General features: G+C 49.1%; 1 long non-coding RNA gene across 1 annotated transcript in view; it reads left to right on the forward strand.

The window, feature by feature from the left end:
• LOC133229023 (uncharacterized) overlaps nt 1-24,239 on the forward strand; it is a 99,167-nt gene that overhangs the window by 56,366 nt on the left and 18,562 nt on the right. The window contains exons 2-3 of the long non-coding RNA XR_009730448.1: nt 5,208-5,296; nt 12,178-12,235. This is a non-coding gene — a long non-coding RNA (uncharacterized LOC133229023). The remainder of the gene's footprint in view (nt 1-5,207; nt 5,297-12,177; nt 12,236-24,239) is intronic.

The following is a 24,239-nucleotide window of genomic DNA, read 5'->3' on the forward strand; positions in this document are numbered from 1 at the left end:
GATTCTCCAGGCAAGAACACCAGAGTGGGTTGCCATTTCCTCCAATGCATGAAAGTGAACAGTGAAAGTGAAGTCGCTCAGACTTGTTCGACTCTTCGCGACCCCATGGACTGCAGCCTACCAGGCTCCTCCATCCGTGGGATTTTCCAGGCGAGAGTACTGGAGCGGGTTGCCATTGCCTTCTCTGCCATCTCCTTGAGACATTGGATTTTTTTTTGGCCACTGTCTACCCTCTTTCTCTCCCACGTGTCCTGACATGAAGGAGCCATGATCCTGTCTTAGAACTTGTTCTTCCTCTCCTGTTTGGACATATCGTCCCCTCTCATTGGCCTTGGATCTTGAGCCACAAGGAACCTCCAAGATAGATCTAATCCAGCCCCAGCATCAAGGCCAAGTGATCTGGGTCTCATTTTATAGACAAGTCCACTGAGGCCAAGTGCCTGCTTCTGACCCACAGTGTAAGAGGGGACTGAGGTCCACGTTGCAGCCATTCCGGATCCCACGAGCCTGGTTTCTTGTGTGTAGGGGAGGTGAGTGCCTGTGCTTTTCTTTTGTTCCCACCCGCTCCTGTGTCTCCGAGCCGTGTGCAATTTACATCTACACACGCCCACATTTGCATGAAACACACAGAAACACACGCAGGACTGCTCCTGGCTTGAACAACACGCAATGCCAAATGCCGTTCACATCTTTCTGGGGAGAAGTGCATCCGTCCCCACTCTGCCTTTGCCAAAGTGCCATACGTACCAGATGTACATATATTCCGCGTGAATTTCCTTAATCTCCTTCACAGCTATCCCTCTCCACGGCCTCTGCTACTGCATCCCCAAATTACTTGTCTCCTGGCTGGGGATAGCAGCCTGATCCTTGATTCCTCCATCCCTTCAACAACAACAACACAACAGTAATAACAGAGGCCCCTCCTGTATGCCAGGCACTGGGCTAGAGGATGTTGCATCTTGCGGAGCTCTGCAATGGAAAGTATCATTAGCCCCATTCTATGGGTGGGAAAAATGAGGCCCCGAGCTTCGGTGCATTACACAGAGCTGGGGACTGAGCTCATGATCCGTGGCTGACTCTGAGAGTTAGGCTAGTTACTCCTGCCCCCTGATTAACCCATGTAGCCCAGCCCACTGCAGCAATGATCACAACACAGGGGAGGGCCCTGGAGGGTGCACTGTTTCAGCCTCTGATGGTGCTCTTTTCTGCCTGTGTGAATTCAGGTGAGTCTTTTCATCTCTCTGAGCCTCACTGTCCACTGTGGTAGGATTGGGATCACGGATGTATTGAGCCGTACGGTGCTACTATGGAAATGGATGCCATGATTGCAAGCAAAGCACTCAGCATAGTTCTCAGCACCCAAGAGAAGTTGGGTTATTAGAAGCTTGGGCTGTGAAGAGAGGGTTCTGGTGTCTGACACTCAGGGCTGTCTTGACCCAGGCTCTGCCTTTCTTTCTGCCTGCCACAAGGGCCCTCAACCAGCATCTTGTGTCCTGGTCTTTGACTAGAAGGGAGTGCCCTCTGGTCTCCACAGTCTCCCCACCACTTCTCTTTTCTGTTGGTTTGTCCAGATATCTGTCTGCACATCTGCTGTTACCCTTCCCTGCAGACCCAGGATTGGCTTGTCCTCAATGCCTAGTTTAGAGACTGACCCGACCTGAGGTCTTGTCTTTCTTGCCCATTGAAGGCTGTCTCTTCTTCCTTGGGACAAGACCTTGGATCCTAGCGCATGTCATTCCCGAGGCCCTACTGTGAGTTGGGGATAAAGATACAGCTACACTTACAGGACACGATCCTACATTCTCTAACTGCCACTTGATGGAAAGAAGCCTGGCTTCCTGATCGTGTGGAACAATGGTTTGTGCCATGCTGACTCGCATGACTGTGCTCTGAACAAGAAATAAACCTTTGGCATGCTCAGCCATTGAGAATTGGAGGTTCTTTGTTACAGGAGCTAAACTTCCCTAACATATCTATCTAGTTAAAATCTTTCTTCTTATCCCCATATTGTTCCAGAAAGAATGTATTCATTTAAATATATATATATATATATATATATATATATTTTAAAAATAGAAGGAAAGAAAACCACTTGAGGGGACATAAGACAGCGCCGGATATAACACTCAGAAATGTGTGCTAGAAACCAACATCCCTACTATGTGTGGGTCAGAAATACAGCTCAGAGCTTCCTAGCAGCCAGGGTGAAAAGGAAGAGCTGTTCAGTTCTCTACTATCCATAGCCTTTGAGGTAAATAAAAGCACCATTGCTAAGGACAAATACGATAAGAGTTACAGAATATTTTTTCCCTCAACATCTTTGTTAAAAAGATCACTGAGTGGCTGCAGCTTGCCTTGCTGTTCTCCAGTTCTGTTTCCTCATAGTAAGCTCCTTCCCATATTTTACCTTGTTGAAACACATGAAAATATGTATAAATGCCAAAACACAGACATGTAAATGAGGTAGAGGCGTTCTCTTGGTACCTCTCACAGGGAGCTACCAAGGCTTCTCTGTGGTCTTAGGATAGGCTGGAGGAAAGAGACTCTACCCGCTTCATTTCTGTTTTCATGTCTTATTACAGAGTCTGAAACACGGTGGGTATACAGAGTGTTATTACTATTGACACAGAGTGTGTGTGTGCATGGAGGTGTGCTGTGTGTCAGGCTAGAACTCTGGGAGCCGGGAGCTCTATTCTGGAACTGTGCGTGTGTGTGTGGTGGTGAGCTGTGGCTGTGGTGTGTGCTCACTGAGTGAGTGTGTTCTGTGTTCAGTGTGCGCTGCAAGTACGGATGTTTTGTGTGCGTGGTACATGTGTCACGGGCTGATGTGGGTGTGTCCTGTGAACACTATGTATGGCGCATGTGTTTTGTGTGATGTTGTGTGGGTGATGTGGCTGCTCTGTGAGTACTGTGTGTTGCTGTAGGGGATTGTAATGGCCCAAGTATTGCGTGTTGTGTGTGCATTTTGAGTAACGTGTGTTCACGTGTGTCCTCCGACAGCCTGCATCCCGAATGTCTCACGCAGTCCCTGCGGATTAGGGGCACATTCCCTGTATGTGACTCTGAACTGCTGTGTGTCCCTTCCGTGAGCTTGGGGCGTGCTCCCTGACGCTGCCTGTGGGTGTATCAGCTTGCACCCCCCACCCTGTGCAGTCTCTGTGCGCGCATCTTTGTGTGTGCCCCGTGAGTCATTGCGGATACGTCTAGAAGGCGGCGACTATTGTCTTCCAACAGAGAACAGCCATTAACACATTCATTAATTAGGATAGTGTTGACACTTCTATTGCCGACTAAAAACATCTGTTTGTTTAATCAGAGTCTCCTTAATGCCTTACACTTACTCTCTCAGCGAGAGAGGATGGGCTTGCTTTCCCCGAGTGTGTACACTGGGGTTTTATGAGGTGGGGGCACAGACTCTGTCAATATTGTCACAGGGTGACAGCTCTCAGAACAGCCCACAGGCTTCTTAACAAGTGGGCGTCCCTTTCAATGGTGAGCGAGGAGTCATCTCAGGGTCAGTTTGCCCGCGACTGGTGCCTGTGTATCGGCGTTGCCTGAGTGACACATTATAGATCAGATGTAAGAACCCACCACAGCACTGGGTCTCAATGCTACGGGCCTGGCGCACTGCTGAGCATGCCAGCTGCTCTGCTGCACTCTTCTCCCAGTCGAGGTTTGTACGCTGAACCCAGCAACAAGCAGCTGGCAACCTCGTCAGAGTAAATCCTTTCTCTTCCAAGACCTCAGTTTTTCTCACATGTAAAATGGGAGAATACAAGGACAAAACGAAAGATTCAGAGAAAAACACCGAAGGGAAACAACAGCACAGCATCTGGAACCAAGGAGATGCCTGACCACATCACTTCTGTCCCCTCACCCTCCCACCCCACATGAATTCACAGGGTCAGCAGAGGATGACCAAGGAAAAGACTCAAGGTCAGGGACCGACGCTGGTCACAGACCCCACCGATCATACCGCTGGGCATCCGGAACAGGTCCACTGTCCCTCCATCTGTGTCGGGCGGGCCTGGGGGCTGGGACAGAGAGGCTGACGAGCGTGCCTTTAAAGAATGTGGAAAAGAAGCACATTTCCAGCAGAGGGGCTGGGTGATGAGGAGGGTTTGCCAGGGCTGTGGTGTGGGAGAGGGGTGCGGGTGAAGCTGACAGGGAGGAGGTGGTGGGCCGTGGAGGGCTTTTTGCTTCAGGGTGTTTTGTTGTTGTTCTGCATCTTGTTTCATTTGCTAACATAGTTGGATCCATCTTTTCATGGTGAGCACAAACAGTTCTACTTCAGTCTTTGGAATAATTAATAGCTTCTTACGCGTGTGCGTCCCTTATTTTAACATCAGGGCCGCACTGGTAGACCCGTTAAGTTGTTTCCAGTTTGAGGACATCAGCTTGATTTTTCTCAGGGTACCTTCCAGCAGTGGGCCAAAGGATGTATTCATATGTGCTCTTAAAACGTGATTTTTCTACCATTTTTACATTGTGGTAAAATCTGTGCAATATGAAATCACAATTTATACCAAATTGAGCAGTGGGGTCTTGGATCCCCGCTTTAAGTGTACCTGACACCTAGCACTACTGTTTTTCCTTCCATGAAATGGGTCCCTTGCGGTTTTCAAAGGGATGGTAAGAAGATTCGCTGGGGAGATGCTTAGCGAGGCTTGCTCAGGACGTGGTCAGCATCCAAGACCTGGGCTTCATCATGGGAACTGGCACAGCCCAGTGCCAGAAGAGGGGCCCAGACTCTGGACTCAGGCTTGCCAGCTGTGTGACCTTAGGACAGTTGCTGCACCTCTCTGAACCTTGGTTTCCTCAGAATTGTGAAACTTATGTAAGATAACACAAAGAAAGCAGATGGTGGCATCTGGATGTTCAAGCAATATTTTATCTTCATTTTAGCATCATGGCTTCCCTGGTGGCTCAGAGGGTAAAGAATCCACCTGCAATGCAGGAGACCTGGCTTTGATCCCTGGTTCAGGAAGATCCCCTGGAGAAGGGAATTGCTACCCACTCCAGTATTCTTGCCTGGAGAGTTCCATGGACAGAGGAGCCTAGTAGGCTACAGTCCATAGAGTCCCAAAGAGTCAGCCACGACTGAGCAACTAACACTTTGACTTCCGCATCATGACTACCTCCAGCTAATTCTGTACTTGAAGAAAAACTGTTACCTCAATTAAACTTCATAAATTTCTGTTTTGCAGGATGGGGCCAGTTGACGCTGCCACACCTTTTTTTCTCCACACCGGCACAGGCTAGCAGATCCAGTTTGCTGTTGCAAATGGTGATGAAGGTAAGTGATGGGTCTTTGCAATGACATCTAGATACTGTCTTATTTAATCCTCACAACAACTCTTACAGTGGTGGTATCATACCCACTTTCCAAATGAGGAAACTGAGTTTCAAAAAGCTGAGGCAATTTGCCAAAGATCACACAGCCTGTAGACAGTGGAGTTGGATGCTGGACTCTGAATCCATATCCATCTGTGCCTTTTCCCTTTACATTAAGCAACTCATTGATTGGAAGGGTGGACCCAGAAAGACAAAAGTGAATTTTTCAGGACTCTTTAATATACAAGGAAGAAAGTTTCATTCAAAATAATTTAGGCAAAAGAGGATTTATGAGGTCTCATAATTAAGAGCCTAACCTGGAGTTTTGCATGGCTGTATTCAGAGGCCCACCAGTTTTGCTGAGACTTGATTGATTTCCTTTCCCCCCACATTTCCATTTGTCAGCTTTGTTGTCCAGCATGCTGGCTGGAAGTCGTTTTTTAAATCCACGGTGACAAGATGGCCCACAGTGGCTTCAGGTGTCTGTTGTCCAACCCCAGCTGAGAGAGGAACAGTTGCAGCAGAAGTCCCAGAATTTACCCAGATTGACTTAATTTAGGTCACATGTGCGTCCGTCAACCAGTCCTTCTGGTCTTGAGAATTAATAGGTTGCTCTTACTGGTCAGATCTGTCCACATGCCCACCTCCAGGTTGGGGAGGTCATGTTCATCCCATGCTGGACCGAATGACCCTGAGGTGAAGATCTTCCCAGAGGAAGAGCTGAAAGCTTAACTTAAGGATGGGGACGGATGGTGGGTAGAGAATAGGAACCGACGTCCACTCCAGCCGGCTTCGGGTGATGCAGAAAGGCATTAAGAAGTTCTTAAATGGCACTTCAGAAGCCTAAAAATGGCAGCATTTATCCTCCAGGCAGGGGGACGGACTACATGAATTTACTGAAGTCCTTTCCCAGCTGGCCTTTTGGGGCAGCTCCAAACAGGACTTATTGTCCTAGCAAATCCGCCAGAGCCTTGGGAACCAGAGGGCTAAGGAAGAGGAAGGACCATCTGCCAGGGTCCTTGCCTTCCCCACCACCCTCCTCCTTCTCCTCCTCCCTCTTCTTCTTCATCTTCTTCTTCGTCTACTTTTAATTATGAAATGTCTATTGCTGGACTATTGATCTCCTGCTTGTAAGAGCAGCTGGGGTGATATGTGGTGCACGAGTCCCTTCACGCCACAGCACGACTGAGTATTGCCTTCGATGAGGCGCTGATTAGTCATGCGTTCCAGAAGGGGCGAAATAGCTTGTGATTCAGAGGGAGGGCTTGTGGGAGAGGATTGTTGGTGCTGGGGTGCAGTAAGGAGGTTCCCCTTTAGTATCACTATGGAGAAGGAAGGACACTTAGCCCAGAGGGACACATTGTCCCTACTGAAACCTTTTGCTCCTGGATCAGCCATCACTCCCAGATTTTCACTCAAAAATATACTATCCCCTCTTCTTGACAACAGGCTTCCCTGATGGTTCACTGGGTATAGAATCTGCCTGCAATGCAGGAGACACAGGAGACGTAGGTTCAGTCCTTGGGTCGGGAAGTTTCCCTGGAGGAGGAAAATGGCAACCCACTCCACTGTTCTTGCCTGGAAAATTCCATGGACAGAGGAGCCTGGCAGGCTACAGTCCAAATGGTCACGAGGAGTCAGACACAACTGAGCACCTAAGCACACACTCATGCTTCTTGACAGCATGCCTGAAACTCTACCATTAGTTAGGTCATCCTTCTTGGGCTTGAGAAGGTATCCATACGGGCTGACATGGATATGAGTTCTAAAACTGCTATTACTATTCCACTAGTCACCAATTTTTGAGCAATGATTCTTTTTTCTTTCTTTGCACATGAAGAAACAGTTTCACAGAAAACAAGTATAAATAAATTAGAGGTGCTCAGATTGGAATTCACTTGGGCAAATTGACCTCTTATTCCCCTGGGCTCAACTATATGTTCCCTTTAAGGTAACGTGTCAATCCCTTAGTACAGAGTTTTAGGGGGTTGGGGGCAAGCCGAGTAACCAAAAGGTGCCTCCAGGGTAGGGATGGAGTAGACAGCTTTTAATTTGCCTAATTGATTGCTTCAACTCCCCATGTCTCAATTTTCTCATCAGAAAAGTGGAAAGGCTCATAGGATTATCATAAGGATTTAGGGAGGTAATTCATGTAAAACCCTTAGCAAGGGGACTGGCCCTTAGCAAGTGTCCAATAAACGAGAGCAGCTCTTGATGTCAGCATCCATATTAGCTTACTCGGGGGGTCTGCTTCTCTCTGTATTGCATGTAGCAGGCATTCTGTAAATGGTTATGGGATTAAATACGCTTGTCGTTGACTTTATGGCAAAAATTTGAGCTAGACCTTGAAGGACACTGTAGTTTGTTCCTTGTGCTCATCCCTATGTCAGCTAGAGCCCCCAGCAGTGAGGATGGTGGTGGTGGTGGTGGTGCTGGTGGTGATGATGGTGGTGATGACGATAAGGGGGATGGTGATAATGACGGGGATGATGGTGATGGCGACTGTAGTGATGACAGCCACTACACCTGAGGTAGGGCCCTAGATGTGGGCCCTGTGAGGGGGACTAGGTGAGTCAGAATTGCTGAAGCCCTGGTGGGGTGGAGTTGGAAAAGAGAAGGGGAAAGGTACCACTTTTAAATGAACCTGTAAATCCAAGCCACAACCATGAAATGATCTATGTCCTGATGTCTGCTCTTTCCCATCCTCCTGCCCTCAGGAACCAATGACCATGTGAATGAGATGACAGGCGTGCCCCAGCCCCAAACCCATGACATAAAAAGTAAAATACAAATTCCATTTTGCCTACTCCAAAGATACTCAGAGCCTGGCAGTTGATGTCTCCAACCTCATCTCTTGAGTTTTAGTCCTTATTTCTGTTTCTCCATTTACATGAGCCTTATTCCTGTTGTCTGACTGTATCAAGTTCTTTCCAGGAGCAGGATCTTTGCATTTGCTGTACCTTCTGCTTGAAATCCTCTTTTCCTGCCCCTCAGCATAGCCGATTCCTTCTCATCTTGTAGGTCTTAGTTTAAATGTCAGTTATTTGGAGATACTTTTCCTTGATCTTTCAACCTAAAGTAACCCTGGTTCCACCCCAAGTCACCTTCTAACCTGATATTTTGGCCATTATCTTAGTGACAGATAATTAAAATCAGTGTCTAAATTCTTTGTTTATTTTTTGTCCCCCTCACTGGAAAGAGGGGAGAAGAGGTCAGGTCACCTTCATGTTTGTTGTGTTCCCAGAATCTTGGACATAGATGCTCAGCAAGAGGCTTTTCAATTGAAGGAATGTGTCCCCATTGGGAGGAGCTGCTGGGAAGCTACTGCCCCACTGGATTATGGAAAGCCACTTTCCCCAGTGGTCTCTCTACAGTGGAGGATTGAGAAGGAAGGGACATCTCTGGTTCCCAATCCCCTTCTAGAATCATATGGAGAAGCTAGACTTCCCCAAAGGGCTGGGTAAGGCTAGGGAAGGAGAACTTGGGCTGGAGGTCAGTGTTTGCTGGTGGGGAGGCAGGCAGAGGGACAAGGACTGGCTGAGGAAGAGATTCAAGTCAAGGGTCCTGGGGAGCAGCTGGGAAGATGGGGATTTGAGCCAAGAGAGAGAGAGAGAAAGAGATAGGAGGAGGAGGAGAGGGAGGCAAAATGAGAAAGTAGAGAGAAATGCAGAAGGAAAGACAGAGATGGAGAGAAAGATAAAACAAGGAAGAGATGGAGGAAAGAGAGAGAGAAAGAGCAGAGAAAGAAAGAAAAAGAGAGAAGAGGAGCAAGAGATCTGTTGTTCAGTTGCTAAGTTGTGTTATCTGACTCTGCGATCCCATGGACTGCAGCACACCCTGCTTCCCCAGGGAGGAAGAGATACATCTATGAAAAGATAGAGGTGGGGAACTGAGGGAGAGAGCAAATTACATGTGGAGAGAAAGGAAGAGAGAAGACAAGAGAAAAATGTCTTTTATAGGACAAGCAATCTGTGCGAAGGTGAGAGTGAAATCCCAGGAGTGCACGCATTAGACTCAGGCCGGAGTCACCAGCCCTCCCATTTCAGCACTCTGGACAGAGACCCTTGGGCCTATACCTGTGACCTTGGGCAGCTCATTTCCCTGTCTGGGCCTCCGTGTCTTAGCAGTCAAATGACGCTACTTAACACCTGCCACTCAGAGGCATTGCTCCAGGGATGGTACAGAACAGCTACCAGCTAGAGCCACCAGGAGAGTCTTAGAGAATATTGATGGCTGAGCCAATCCCCAGGCATTTTTCTTCAATTTTTTGGGACAGGGCGTGGTCATTGACATTTCTAAGACGCCCCGCTGCCCCAGCCCGAGTAATTCTAATGTTCAGATGGTAGAAGTTAGAAGCTCTAACCAGTGGATGGGAACTTTTGAAGAAGTAGCTGTAGCCGACACCGCTATTCCTCAGCCCCAGTGTGTATGTTACACTGATAAAGAAACTGGTGCCCGGAGAGGGACATAGCCTGTCCAAGACTACACAGCTAGCAGGGCAGGCATGTCAGACGGTGAGAAAAATCTGGAAGGGGCCTTTTACTGGTGCAAAGGCTTAGCAGCGTCACCTCCCTGCCCGAGGGCCTCCCTGTCACCAGGCTGGCTGACCCCTCCCAGCCGCAGGGGAAATCTATAGATTCAAGGCACTTCCTGCATGGATGACTCCCAGCCGCCGAGGAACCCAAACACGCTAAATGCTCCTTCTCCATTTGTTCTCTGACCCATTTCACATCTGACTGCTCCTCAGCAAACCCACCTGCTGTCCTCAGTCCCAGCCGTGGGAAAGGCAGAAAGAATTAAAGCTGGGCCTCCAGGGATGCTGGCCCAATGCTTCATGCTTAGGCTCAAACATGACTGCTCTGGATTGTGAAACCAAAAAGAACACCAGGCGAAGAATCATCACTGGTGTTTGCAGGGTCTCCTCGGCCAAGTTCTTCTGTGTGGGAGGAGGGTTGGGCAGGGGTTAAGGTCGCCGACTTTCCGGCTGCCCAGGTCCAAATGCTGTTTGCCTCTCTGGGGACCTTACAGTGACGCAGGACAAGTAAATAAATCTTTCCAACCCTCAGTCTCATCACCTGGAAAACAGGGTAATAAGAACTTCTTCCTAAGCTTCTTACAAACATTTTTTGAAATATGTCTTGTGTATGGTGCAAATGTTTAATAAATGAGAGCTGCAAAGAAAAAGAAGAAAAAAGAGGAGGTTAGGAGGGAAGGGAGTGGGGAGGGAGGGGAAAGTGATGCTGTGGATGATACTTCATCCTCCTGATCACTTGGATGACTTGTTATGATCCAATGTAGATGGAACAACTAAAATTCAGAGAGGGAAAGTGACTTCCCTGGGTTCACACAGCAAAGGGTAGACAAACTCACCCTCCTTACTCCATCCACCAGCCTGAGACAATGAGCCCACTAGGAGGCTCTCAAGAGAGCCTGATTCCCTTGGAGTTGTCTGCAGCCCTGAAGACGGACTGGTTCTGACCCACTTACCACTCCCAGCACTGGTGAGGAGGTGAGGGGTGCCACGCAAAAAGAGCAGAATCCCGGCTCTTTGCCAGCTGGCTCTGTGTCCCCTCTGTTCAATAGGAAGGGGGTTAGGTGGCCACAGAGGTTCCTGAGAAACCAATGTTCTGGGCTCCCTGAGATCCCTGCCTGTGATCGACACTTTGAAGTGGGTCCCAGGAGCTCTGGGAGTCCCTGGGGGGCGTTTAACAGCTTCTGGATGCTACCTATGGGGGATTCTGCTGGTGTCTGGGGAGTGTTCTGGTGGAAAAGCATCTTTCAATAGATGCAGACTCAGGAGGGTAGGTTCTCTGGAGACTGAGGAGCCGGGCAGGATGAAGAGGGGGGAAGTCTCCAGGGCTGGGTGGGACCTGGAGGCTGCAGTGGGGAAAGCTGGGCAGGCACGTGTGTCTTGTGAGCCTGCTGGACAGCCCACAGAAAACTAGAGCATCTGCCTGGCTTGTCTTAGGGAATCTGCCTGTCCCATGGGGCCTGACAGTGGAGTCCACAAGAAGAGGCATCAACAGCCATGGGGAACCAGGCTCCCATGATGTTAGAGGCAAAGGACTAGGAAAGAAAGCCTAGGGCTGGCCATCGACATGCTATATGCATGTCCTGGCTCTAACGCTGTCTGCCCTTTGACCTTGGGAAGACCCCTGCTCCCTCCTGGGCAGTGCTGATTTCTTCAGCCACCTCCCCCCACTCCCCATTCCAGTGCTCCTGATCTCTCCTGGGCTCTTTATTTGGGAGGGGCACAGGACAGGTAGGAATTGAGTTTTTCCTTTTTTTTTTTTTTTAGGTGACAGGATGGGTAAAGACTCATAAAAAACAGATTTTCCTGCTGTTCTCACTTCCCTGTCCTCTGGTGGGCACTGTGCTTGCTCCTCAAAGAGAAGGAAGCAATGTACTTATTCACACACAAAAAAAAAACGTTGGGGGGAGAAAACATGGCAAGACTGGAGGGAGGGAAGTGAAGCTGCGTTTGTTCTGGGCACTTACACTGCACACTCTGACTTTTGCATGATGATTAGAAGCAGGAGGCTTGGCTTTGCAACTGCAGTTCTCACACCCTCCAGCTGTGTGACTCGCGGCAAATAATTTCTCTTCTCTGAGCCTCAGTCTCCTCGTCTGTAAAACAGGAACGGTCATTTCTGCTCTGTGGGTGTCCGGTTCCCCACCTGTATTAAGAATCAGCAAGGATACTGATAACTACTGTTTTATTTATAAACTGTGTCTTTTGTTTGGCTAAAAATAAAACCACTGTAGTTAATGTGTATATGTGCCAGGCATTTTCCTCGGCAACTTTGCCTGTATGAAGTCACTGGCTGTTCTAGCACCCTGCAGGTTATTGTTCGTTATTACGGCGGCTGCCTGACAAACGTGGAAATGAAGGCTCTGAGAGGTAAGTCTCTTGGCCAGAGCCGCCTTGACCAGTTTTTGACCTTGTCAAGGCCACCTGTCCTTAAAGTGGCAGAGCTGGTGTTGAACCCAGGTTTTGTCCACTTCAGGCTCGTGTCTGAGGTCTCGCGACACCCAGGCCGTGGCTGCTGTGGCTACCCCAGCTGTTTGCCATCCCCACCTGGGTTTGTTAGCCCAGCTCAAGGATCTGTTCCCCTTCACGCACTCTGCCCTCCTCTCCCGCTACTGTGGAGTGATCTTGCTGAGCCCTCCCTCCGCGGGGCACTGGCCAAGGTCCCGACTGATTATTGACAAATTAAAAATATAAGCTATTGACCAGACACTGGGATGGAGTCCCGGAGCGGAGGACCTGAATCTCAATGAGGCAGCTGAGCATGGAGATCGATTCTGCAGGTGGAGGAGAAGGCGGATAAATTGCCCCCTGCCTAATGCAGAGTCTGATGCGCTGGTTAATAGCTGCCCAGTGGGAAGTGGGCAGGCCTCTGCCTGAGTCAGCTCCCTTCCCTCCCAGCAGGGGCCCTACAACCTACACTTCTGACCCAGCCCTCAGCAGCTCGCTGGTGTAGGCGCCACTAACCCCGCTTCGTAGGTACATCCACATACAGTGATACACAGGTGTCGCCCAAGGTCAAAAGCTCATAAGTGGAGGGGCGGGGATTTGAACCCAGATTTCTCCTAACAATAAAGCCTGGAACTCAGAGACCCAGGCAAACCGTGCTTTCTGTCTTGCCTCCATCCCCTTTAGCTGTATGACTTTGGGAAAATCACTATAGCTCTCTGAACATTATATAAAAGGAAGATAACAAAATCTACCTCGTAGGATTGCTGTGGTGGTGGAATGAGAAGACAGGAGACAATGCTTTCTGCCCTGACTTCTTCGGTACGCCCCTCTCGATCTCCTTTACCTTCTCCAGTTGTGGTTTGACTCACATGTCTGACCCACACCGGTATCAGGCTCCCTTGCTCTCGGGTGTCCTGTAGGGTCTGGCCAGTGGGAGGCGATGTCAGGAGCCTGGAGGGCAGGAGGAGAGTGACATTGAGAAATTCCTTCCCCCTGCTCCATCCCTTTCTGTGGGGAGGCTGTCTCCCCCGGTGGCAGCCACAACTCTCCCCAGGACCCAGCACCTTCCTGAGGCTCCTTTAGGCCGAAGGATGGACGGGTTCTTGGCTGTTGGTTGCTCTCAAGTGCTGCTGCCTCATCCCTGATGGCTTTTCCTCCCCACTCCCTTGCTTTCGAAGTACCCCATCCTTAAACTCTCTCAGGTAAACTCCACAAAATGCACTATTGGTTTCCTGCCAAAACCCTGAGGATCTCCTTTTGTTGTTGTTATTCAGTCACTCATTCGTGTCCGACTCTTTGCGACCCCACAGACCACAGCACGCCAGGCTTCCCTGTCCTTCACTGTCTTCCGGAGTTTGCTCAAACGCATGTCCATCGAGTCAGTGATGTCATGCAACCATCTCATCCTCTGTCATCCTCTTCTCCTCCTGCCCTCAATCTTTTCCAGCATCAGGGTCTTTTCCAATGAGTCAGCTCTTCGCATTAGGTGGCCAAAGTATTGGAGCTTCAGCCTCAGCGCCAGTCCTTCCAATGAATATTCAGGACTGATTTCCTTTAGGATGGACTGGTTTGGTCTTCCTGCAGTCCAAGGGACTCTCAAGAGTCTTCTCCAGCACCACAGTTCGAAAGCATCAGTTCTTTGGTGCTCAGCTTTCTTTACAGTTCAACTCTCACATCCATACATGACTACTGGAAAAACCATAGCTTTGACTATACCGACCTTTGTCGGCAAAGTGATGTTGCTGCTTTTTAATACTCTGTCTCACTTTATAAACTGTAAAGTGCAGTGCACGTGTAAAGGGCTATTTTTAAAGGCATGGCCACCATTGTTACCCTCCCTGACAGTCTCTCTTCCATTCATCCATCACCACTGACATCATCTGTTAACACCCATCCCTCTCCACAAACATAGCTGTTTGTGTAGTGGACTCGTGGCTGTCTCTCCCAGACTGTGACCTCTGGAGAGCAGAGCCTGGAGTCCCATGGCACCGTCCCTGGCTGCATGCTCCTCGTGGCTGGACTAGCACCTCAGAAAGGGCTCAGGGAGGGTTTTACCAATACAGGAGCCTTGGGTGACTTTCCTGAGTCCACACCGTGAGACTATGATGTGGGACCAGTGCGGTGGTCCCCCAGCACTCAGAGCTAGGATATGAAAATGTCCATTAAATGAATGAATGAGTGAACCCAGGGTTGCATGAGTATCATCCCCAGAACCAAGAGATGATAAGTGCTCCTTCCTGGGCTTCCCTGTGGCTCAGTGGTAAAGAATCCTCTTGCCAACTCAGGAGACATGGGTTCGATCCCTGGTCCGGGAAGATTCCACATGCCGTGGAGCGACAAACAGAGCCCATATGCCACAACTACTGAGCCTGTGCTCCAGAGCCCTGCAACAAGAAAGGCCACCACGATGAGAAATTTCTGCACCGCAAGGAAGAGTAGCCTCCACTCGCTGCAGCTAGAGAAAAGCCTGCGTAGCAGTGAAGACCCAGCACAACCAAAAAGAAATAGATACCTTAAAGATAAACTGCTCCTTCCTTACTCCTGGCTGCAGTGGTTCTCACCCAGAGGTGATTTTTGGTCCTCCTCCACCTCCCCACCCCCATTTGGCCACGTCTGGAGGCATACTTGCTTGTTACAGCTTGGCAAGTTTGTTGCTTGCATTTGATGGGTAGAGGCCAGGGCTGCTGCTGCACACCCCATAATGCACAGCCTCCACCACAAAGAATTATTTGACCTGGAATGCCACCAGCCCCAAGGCTGAGCAACCCTGCCTTCCCTTACACATCTTTCGAGGCCTCTACCTGTGCAGATGGCCCCAAGTGGAGGGCAGCTTTTCTAATTTTACTGGATTGGCTTAAAATTTTTCCTTATTACAAAAATAATATGTGCTTGTAATAGAACATTGTAACATATAAAAATATAAGGAAGACAATTAAACATCGTCCCCAATTCCCAAATCTGCTGTTAATTTTATGGTGTTTTATGATGAATATCCTTCCACCTAGTATTTCTGCATTTACGCAGGTCCATATAGCCACAGGCTCACACCGACTTCAAGATCATTTCTAAAATGCAGTTTTTGTGTACGAGATATTTTACCACATTCTGTCTTAATTGTGAGTCTTTAACTACTTTCTAAAGAGGCGTACAGAACCCCATCATATGTCCAATCCATGATGTAGAGTGAATACTTGGGATGGTTCTGACCTTTGTACACATGATTTTCCCTGAGGATAGGTTTTTGGAAGTGGTTTTAATAGGCCAGAAATGGAAGTTTTAGGTCTCTTGATTTGTAACCCTATCTGTAGCCCACCAGGCTCCTCTGTCCATGGGATTCTCCAGGCAAGAATACTGGAGTGGGTTGCCATGACCCCCTACGGGGGATCTTCCCAATCCAGGGATCGAACCCACATCTCTTCTGTCTCCTGCGTTGGCAGGTGTATTCTTTACCACTAGCTCATCCTGGGAAGCCATACAAGTAGACGCCTTCTAGAAGGGTGAGTTCCCTCTCCAGCAGTGGTGAAGGGCCCTCGCTCAGCTGCCTCTCACCAGTACAGAATCCACTTCTTTAAATCTTTGCCCAACCAACAATTTGCTTCTCTTGAGATTGGCTAGATACATTTTTTTTTTTTCATGAGTTCATCTGTCAATTACATTTCTTCTTCTAGGAACTATCAGTTTATTTCCTTTGACTTTTTTTCTCTTAGGGTTTTAGTGTTTTCTATTTGATGTGCAAGATCCTGGTTAAAAAAAAATATATGGGGCACTGGCCGTTTGTTTATCATGAGGGTTGCAAATACTCTTCATCCATTTTTCAGCCAGATTTTAATTTCACTTATGATGTCTTTAGTTAAATCTTTTTTTCTCCTTCTGTTTCATTTCAGGTACACAAATCTATCCAATTTTCCCTTCCTTTGTGGTTTATTTCTTTGTTTTGTTTTTTTTTTTCTGCTTAAGAAATACCTTCCCTTCCCTAGTGTCATTAACTTTCCATTTGTATCTTCAAATTTTTATTAATTTTTACATTTGGCTCTGTGTTCACAAGACCCATCTGGAATTAATATTGTCATATAAAGGGAGAATCTATGTTGATATTCTTCCCTTCCCACCCCCTCTCCCCAAAATAAGGCCACTCTCCTTGGGGGAGGATGTCAAAGCACAGGAAGGGTCTTCTCTGGGACCTCCACTGGGATCCCTCCCCATCTTCTCAGAGAACAGAGAGGGCTCAGCATCCCAGGGGCCCCAGGGGTGAGGAGAACGCTCACCGGCCTCTCTCCTCCGGGGGATCGGGAGGCTTGCGTCGCAGCAGATCAGGCCACCGAAAGCTCAGGTGCTCGGCACTCCTCAGCTGGTACGCTGCAGTAGTCCTGCCTATGTTCATTCACTTTTGGAACGCCTTGCCCTCAAAATCAGGTCAAGTGGGATGCAAGACGCTGCTTTGGCGAGGCACCTTCTTAGCTTTTCTGTAAAAAAAATGCACCGACCACGTTCTTCACTACAGTGTCCTGTATCCTCAGGGTGAGCTGCCGTGTTCATCTCCAGGCAGCTCGGTGGCCGGAAGGGGATCGGGGTGGGTTTGGCTGTCAGGCCGACTTCCCTTCACCCTCAGATGCCTGTGTGTGACCTCAGGCAGGGCTCTCCCCACACCTTGCTGAGGACTGCGCATCTCCCTGCAGAAGTCGCCAGCCTCCGATGACAGGACAGGTATGGATCGCACTCCACTGTGACTGTGACACCGTGGCTCAGGAGATGGTAGCTGCAAAGAAAACCACACCACTATTTTTCATTTTCAAAACAGGAACATTCCCATCTCGCTCAAGGACCTGATTTGCATCTGTTTATGAGATAGAATTGGGGCTCCTCCGATGTCTCAGTGGGTAAAGAATCCACCTGTAATGCAGGAGACACAGAAGACATGGGTTCCATCCCTGGGTGGGGAAGATCCCCTGGAGAAGAAAAATGGCAACTTACTCCAGTACTCTTGCCTGAAAAATCCCATGGACAGAGGAGCCTGGCGGGCTACAGTCCATGGGGTCACAAAGAGTAGGATAAGCACATGAGATAGAATTACAGAACTCCCTGCGTGTGACTTTCTGGGTTTCCAGGGGCATGTCACCTGGGGAAGCGGTCAGTGAAGACGCTGAGATAATGTCTTACCAGGAGCTCAGGGTTTAGAGGCTCTGAAGACACATTTCCTGGGTTCAAGTGCCCTGCCAGCACTCCCTGGCTGAGGCACCAGTCTCTCCAAGACTCAGTTTTGTCATCTGGAATTTAAAGGCGATAATACTACTTTCCCTGTGTGACTCCTCCTGTATTGTTTTGGAGCAAATCTAGACACCCTGTCATGATATCTTTGGATTGCGCTGCATCCATGTCTGAGAGACAAGGACTCTAAAACATATCTTATATTAAGTTTTAAGCCACCATATTATTCTCACGTTGGACGGTTCTAATGCACACTCAGGTCTGAGATGCTGCCCTAGATGGTGTGTTGGCTCCGTGAGGTAAGGGCCAGGGCTGTCCTCATCACTGGGAGTATTTCACCGAACCCTGCTGCATGTCAGCATTTGGGTTAGAACTTGGAGTAAACAAGGAAACAAATGGGAGATAGGAAGAGTTAAACACTTCAGTGAAGGAAGGAGCCAGACTTCACTGGCAAAAGGAATTTTTTTTTTTTCTTTTTTTTCCCTTTTTGCTTCTGCGGCCCCAAGCTTGGAGTTTGGCACTCTGGGGAAGGCACCAATCAGACTGTTGCCTGCATGTTGGAAAATATTTATGTCACCTCCCAAGCTGGGAGCGCACTCAGCGGGTTTCCTGGGGCTGCCTGATAGACAAGGTCGCATCCCAGCAGCTGTGTGGAAGGAGGCGTGCCGGCCTGGCAGCTGTGCTCGGCGCTGGAGGCTGCCAGCAGCCTGGCATCGTACGTTAGAGGGAGACACACTTCTATGACCACCAGCTCGAGGGGAGCGGGGGCTTGGGAGGGACCCCTGCTGCCTGAGACATCTCAGGGAGCCACAGGCCAGCTGGGGACTTGTGGGAGCTGGGCCAGCGTGAGGAAAGGGGATGAACGAGGGGATGGGGCCAGAGGAGGAATCTAGCATGTATGAGGGGCTGGCGTCATGAGAAGTGCTTTAAAAGCGTTATCTCCATGGATCTTTGTCACATCCCCTGAGAGGGATAAGGTCATGACCATTTTACAGATGAGGAAACTGAGGCTCTGAGAGAGTTGGTGAAACATGGAGCTGGGACTTCATCTCTCATTTGTCCTTCTCAAATACTGCAGAACAAGCCTTGTCATTAAGCTATAACTCCTGTATATGTAAAAAGCAGAGGCATCACTTTGCCAATAAAGGTCTGTCTAGTCAAAGCTATGGTTTTTCCAGTGGTCGTGTATGGATGTGAGAGTGGGACTATAAAGAAAGCTGAGTGCTGAAGAATTGATGCTTTTAAACTGTGGTGTTGGAGAAGACTCTTGAGAGTCCCTAGGACTGCAAGGAGATCTAACCAGTCCATCCTGAAGGAAATCAGTCCTGAATATTCATTGGAAGGACTGATGTTGAAGTTGAAGCTCCAATACTTTGGCCACCTGATGCAAAGATCTGCCTCATTTGAAAAGACCCTGATGTTGGGAAAGATTGAAGGCAGGAGGAGAAGGGGACAACAGAGGATGAGATAGTTGGATGACATCACTGACTCAATGGACATGAGTTTGAGTAAACTCTGGGAGTTGGTGATGGACAGGAAGGCCTGGCATGCTGCAGTCCATGGGGTCACAAAGAGTTAGACACGACTGAGTGACTGAATTGAACTGAATGTAAAAAAGCCACAAAAAATAAACTACTTATCACTGACTACCATTATCTATCTATCCATGCACCCATATGTCTATCCATCTACTCATCCATCTATTCATTTATCCATCCATCCATCCATCCACCCATTCATTCATTCATCATCCATCCATCCATTTATCCGTCTGTCCATTTATCCATCCATCCATCCATCCATCCATCCATCCATCCATCTATCCATCCATCCATCCATTCATCTGTCTATCCATTCAGTCATCCACTCATCCATTCATCTATTTATTTATCCATCTTTGCATTTATCCATCCATTCATCCATCCATCCATCCATCCATCCATCCCTCCATCTATCTATCTATTCTGCCATCTACTCATCCATTCATCTATTCATTTATCCATCTTTCCATTTATCCATCAATTCATCCATCTATCCATTCATCCATCCATCCATCCATCCCTCCATCTATCTATCCATTCTGCCATCTACTCATCCATTCATCTATTCATTTATCCATCTTTCCATTTATCCATCAATTCATCCATCTATCCATTTATCCATCCATCCATCCATCCATCCATCCATCCATCCATTCACCCATCCCTAGTTTTCTGGATTCTATTTATCAACTTGCATTCAACAGAGAAGTCTTATCCTGTAGAGTTGGAAAGAGCTCCAGTTTTGATTACAAGAGACAGTAATCCCCTGAGGTTGTTCATCTACAAGGTGGAACTCCATTGATCACACTTAAATTTCTACCACTTCCCTAAGGATGCAAATTGCATTAGGCTGCCCTGGCCAGTCATGAAGAATGTGAGCCCTGGAGTCAAACTGCTTGGGTTCAAGCCCAGTTCAACCTCTTATTCTGCAGCCTTGGGCAAGTTGCTTTACCTTTCTGTGCGTCAGGTCCTCACCTGTAAAGTGGAGATGTGAATAGGACTTCTAGGAGACAACTTGAAGATTAAGGGAGTGAATATTTGCAAGTTGCTTAGCACAGTGATTGGCCCACTAGGAGCTATAGTCTATGTACTTGCTATCCCAGTTAACCTGGCTGTGTTAGAAAAAATCACGCCAAAACCCAGTGCACACACTACTGAGCATGTATGATGCTCATAGTGTCTGTGGGTCAGAACTTCAGAGAGGCCACAGTGGGGCTGGCTTATCTAGGACTTCAACTGGAAGACTTGAAGGTCAGGAACTAGAGTCATCTGAAGTCTCACTTACTTGCCTATTAGATGGCTGATGAGGGTTGTAAGCTGAGACCTTGGCTGGGGCCACAGGCCAGCACATCTGTCCACAGCCTCCCCATGGAGCCTGGGCTTCCTCACAGCATGGCGGCTGGTTCCGAGCCTGAGCAACCCAAGCAGAAGAGGACTGGGTAGAAGCTGTGTCTCTTTTAGTGCCACTGTTGTTGTCGTTCAGTTGCTGAGTCATGCCCAACTCTTTGTGACCCCATGGACTGCAGCATGTCAGGCTTTTTTAGATCTACCCTTCCCACCCCACCACCAAAGTCACATGTTATCGCTATTAATGCACTTTATTTATCAGAGCAGTCATAAGCCCTCCCAGGGTCAAGGGGAAGGGGAATAGACTCTGCTTCTTGGTGGGGTATGGCAAGGCTGGTGAAGAGCAGAGAGGACTGGAAATGTTGCCTTTTGGAGGAAAATGAACTGCTATAGCCATGACTCACCATCCTCAAGCTGCAGGCATGGGGATCTTGGGGAAGGAGGTCTCAGGGAGCTTCTGTGGCCAAGATTACACCTCCCTTGGTGCACCCACTACTGTGCCTTCTGAGGTCTGGTAACATCTTCAATACCCTCAGGTCCCCACCTTCCCCAGCATCCAGCCCCAACCTCATTTTGGTCTTGGGGTGCTCCTCCTGCATACCTGTTGTCACCAAAGTTGGGCTTCAGTCCCTTCACCCCACAGGCTACCCGGGATCACATTTAGGGAGACTCAGGCACTTCCCAGGTGGCTCAGAGACTAAAAAATCTGCCTGCAATGAAGGAGACCCGGGTTCAATCCCTGGGTCAGGAAGATACACCGGAGAAGAGAATGGCTACTTATTCCAGTATTCTCACCTGGAGAATCCCATGGAGAGAGGATCCTGGTGGGTTACAGTTGCAAAGACTCACAAAGGGTCAGACATGGCTGAGCGACTAATGTAAGCAGACACTGCATAAAACATGGGAAGGGCCTCTGGCTTACTTAAACACCTCTTCCCTGAGGCAGGGCAGCACCGTAGCCCTGGCCCCTGCCTTGGATGGAAGAAGGGAAAAGAGGGAGCAAACCCAGTCGTATCCATGCTCTAAGCCAGGCCCAGGCCCAGCTCAGAGAGGAGGGAGCACTGCCCCCACTCCCACCATTGCCCTCTCTTATTGCTGACAGAGGGCCTGGAGCGACAGAGATGAGCCTTGAGAAGAGCAGGTTCTAGGTTCAACCAGCATCTACATGGGTGATGTGGCAGACAGGATGCCATGGGTGCGAGCAAAAAATAAATAAATAAAAAATAAAAAAAAAAGAAATACAACTCAAACAACCTAAAATGTTTATAGACCCCATGTGACCATCATCAAGGCTGTTAGCCCAGAGGGAGTTTTACTATCACGTGTGTGTTTGTTTGGCTCAGACTCCTCTTCCATCTTGTGTTTCCAGGGAGCTGGTGTCCTATAGGGGGAAGGACTCTGCCTGGTTTCATTGACCATTCATTTCAGGGCTTCGTATGTGACAGAAGTAACGGAACGTGTATTAGCTAATGAAATAATTGATTCAATAAGTCAACTGTCCTGAGTACTGATTACAGACCAGGCATGATTCTAGGAGGTGGGATGCCGTGGCCAGGAGAACTGGGACAGCCCTTATCTTCATGGAGCTTCATTCCAGTGGGAGACAGTAGACACTGAACAAGATAAATTAATTTATTGTGTAATGTCAGACGGCAAGGAGAACTCTGTGGAAATTAAAAGGGGGCTCAGAGGGTAAAGAATCTGCCTGCAATGCAGGAGACACAGGAGACATGGGTTCGACCCCTGGGTTGGGGAGACTCTCTGGAGGAGGGAATGGCAACCCACGCCAGTGTTCTTGTCTGGAGAATCCCATGGACAGAGGAGCCTGGCGGGCTACAGTCCACGGGGTCACAAAGAGTCGGGCACAACTGAGCACATGTGGCACAACAGATAAAGAGTGATGTGCTGAGGGATGAAGTTTGAGCAGAGGCCTAGTCGAGGGAGGGGTAAGCCATGGGGGTGTCCAGGAAGGACAGTTTCTGGTAGAGAGGAGAGCAGATACACAGGGCCTGCAGCAGCAGTGTCAGAGAGATTGCAGTGGGGGAAGCGGGGAGAGTAGATGGAGACAGCTTGAGGCAGTTGTGTGTTACCCTGCAGACCACCATAAGGACATTGGGTTTCATAATCAGTATGCATAAAGTCAAGTGAATGAAGAAATAAGTGAAACAGTGGAGAGATGGATGGGTTTGTGGATGGATGGACAGGTGAATGGATGGATGGATGAAGGGAAGGATGGATGGAAGAGTGGATGCACAGGTGGTTTGATGAATGAATGAATAGATGTATGGTTAGATGAAGGAATGGGTGAATGGATGGAATGATAGGTGGATGAGTGGATGCCCAGATGGATAGGTAGGTAAATGAATGAATGGGTGGATGAAAGGTGGGTGGGTGGATAGATGGATGAGTGAGTGGACACGTGGATAGATGAATGGGTGGGTTAGTCCATGGAAGGATGTATGGATGGATGGTTGGATGAGTAGGTGGTTAAATGTATGGATAGATGAAGGAATGGTTGGATGGATTGCAGGATAGGTGAATAGATGGAAGCATGGATGCATGAACGGATGGATGAATAGATAAACAGATGGCTGGGTGGGTGGATGAATGGTTGGGTGGATGGGTGGGTAAACATGTGAATAAGTGGATAGATGAATGGATGGATGGATGCACAGATGGACCATTGGTCCCTAAGCCCACGTGTACTAACCTCTTCAATTGCCTTTCCATTCCTAACCCGTGTTAGAGCCTCACCCCAGGACGGGAAACACCCAGAAAGGATGAGGCATGGCACAGTTGATCCCCGGACACTCTCAGGGGTGGAGGCTGAACCTTAAATAACGCCTTTTCTTTTGTAGGAAGAGCGGTTCTGGAGGCTCAGGCATTGGGAGGCATTTGGGGCAGGCAGCCGTCACTAACAGATTCATTAAGCTCGCTCCAGAGCAACGATAAAAAATCAATTTAGTTCACCAGGCAGCTTGAATGGGCGCCAGGAGCAGGGGAGCCCTCCCATCCGTGAGCTCAGGGCATGCAGAGAGGTGCTGTGGAATTGGGGGTGCTGGAGCATGGCCGCGTCCCATTGTCCGGGACACCCCTCCCCACCGGACGGCTGCAGGGGCTCTGATGGGACACCTGGGAAGGGGAGGGACAGCCCCAGAGCAGATGCCTCTGAGCATGCACGCAGTGCTGCAGACACACGTCACTTGCTGGCGTGCTGGTTACAGTCTTGCCCCTCCACTGCCCAGACTCATTCAGCGATATTTTAACAGCCTCTGAGAGCTGCCTAGATGCAGGGCTCTGGGCAGGGGTGCCCTGGAGGTCTAGACAAGGTCTGCCCCTTGCGGAACTCCCAGTATGTCTAGGGAGTGGATCTGGGCCCCATGCAGGAGGGTGGGTGAGAGCAGAGGGGTGGAGAGGTGTCGAAGGAGAGAAGAGGGGGAGAAGACGGCAGGAGGGGTTTGGCAGAAGGGGGAAATTTGCATCCATCTTGGTCGCATAACGACACAAGTGGCAATTCAACCTGGGGTGACCAAAGGGATGCATAACGAAGGCCAGAGTGATCAGAGCGCGGCCAGGGTTAGGGGAGCCAAAGGCAAGGTGCGGCACCTCTGGGCTGGCAACAGTGGGGAGCCGTCAGCACCCCAGGCCTGGGAGAGAGAAGGGGGGGTTCCTGGGACCTGGAGACAGGCGTGGCTGCGGGAGCTGGCCGCCCACCAGGACCTGGACCCTGGGGTGGAGTCAAAACCACAGGGTATCCAGCCGATCTTGCCTTCTGCACCCTGAACCCCTTCAGGACCTGCATCCAGAAGCCAGGGCAGAGCGAGCTGGTGATG

This window comes from Bos javanicus, chromosome 17, assembly GCF_032452875.1.
Source record: "Bos javanicus breed banteng chromosome 17, ARS-OSU_banteng_1.0, whole genome shotgun sequence".
Lineage (NCBI taxonomy): Eukaryota > Metazoa > Chordata > Mammalia > Artiodactyla > Bovidae > Bos > Bos javanicus.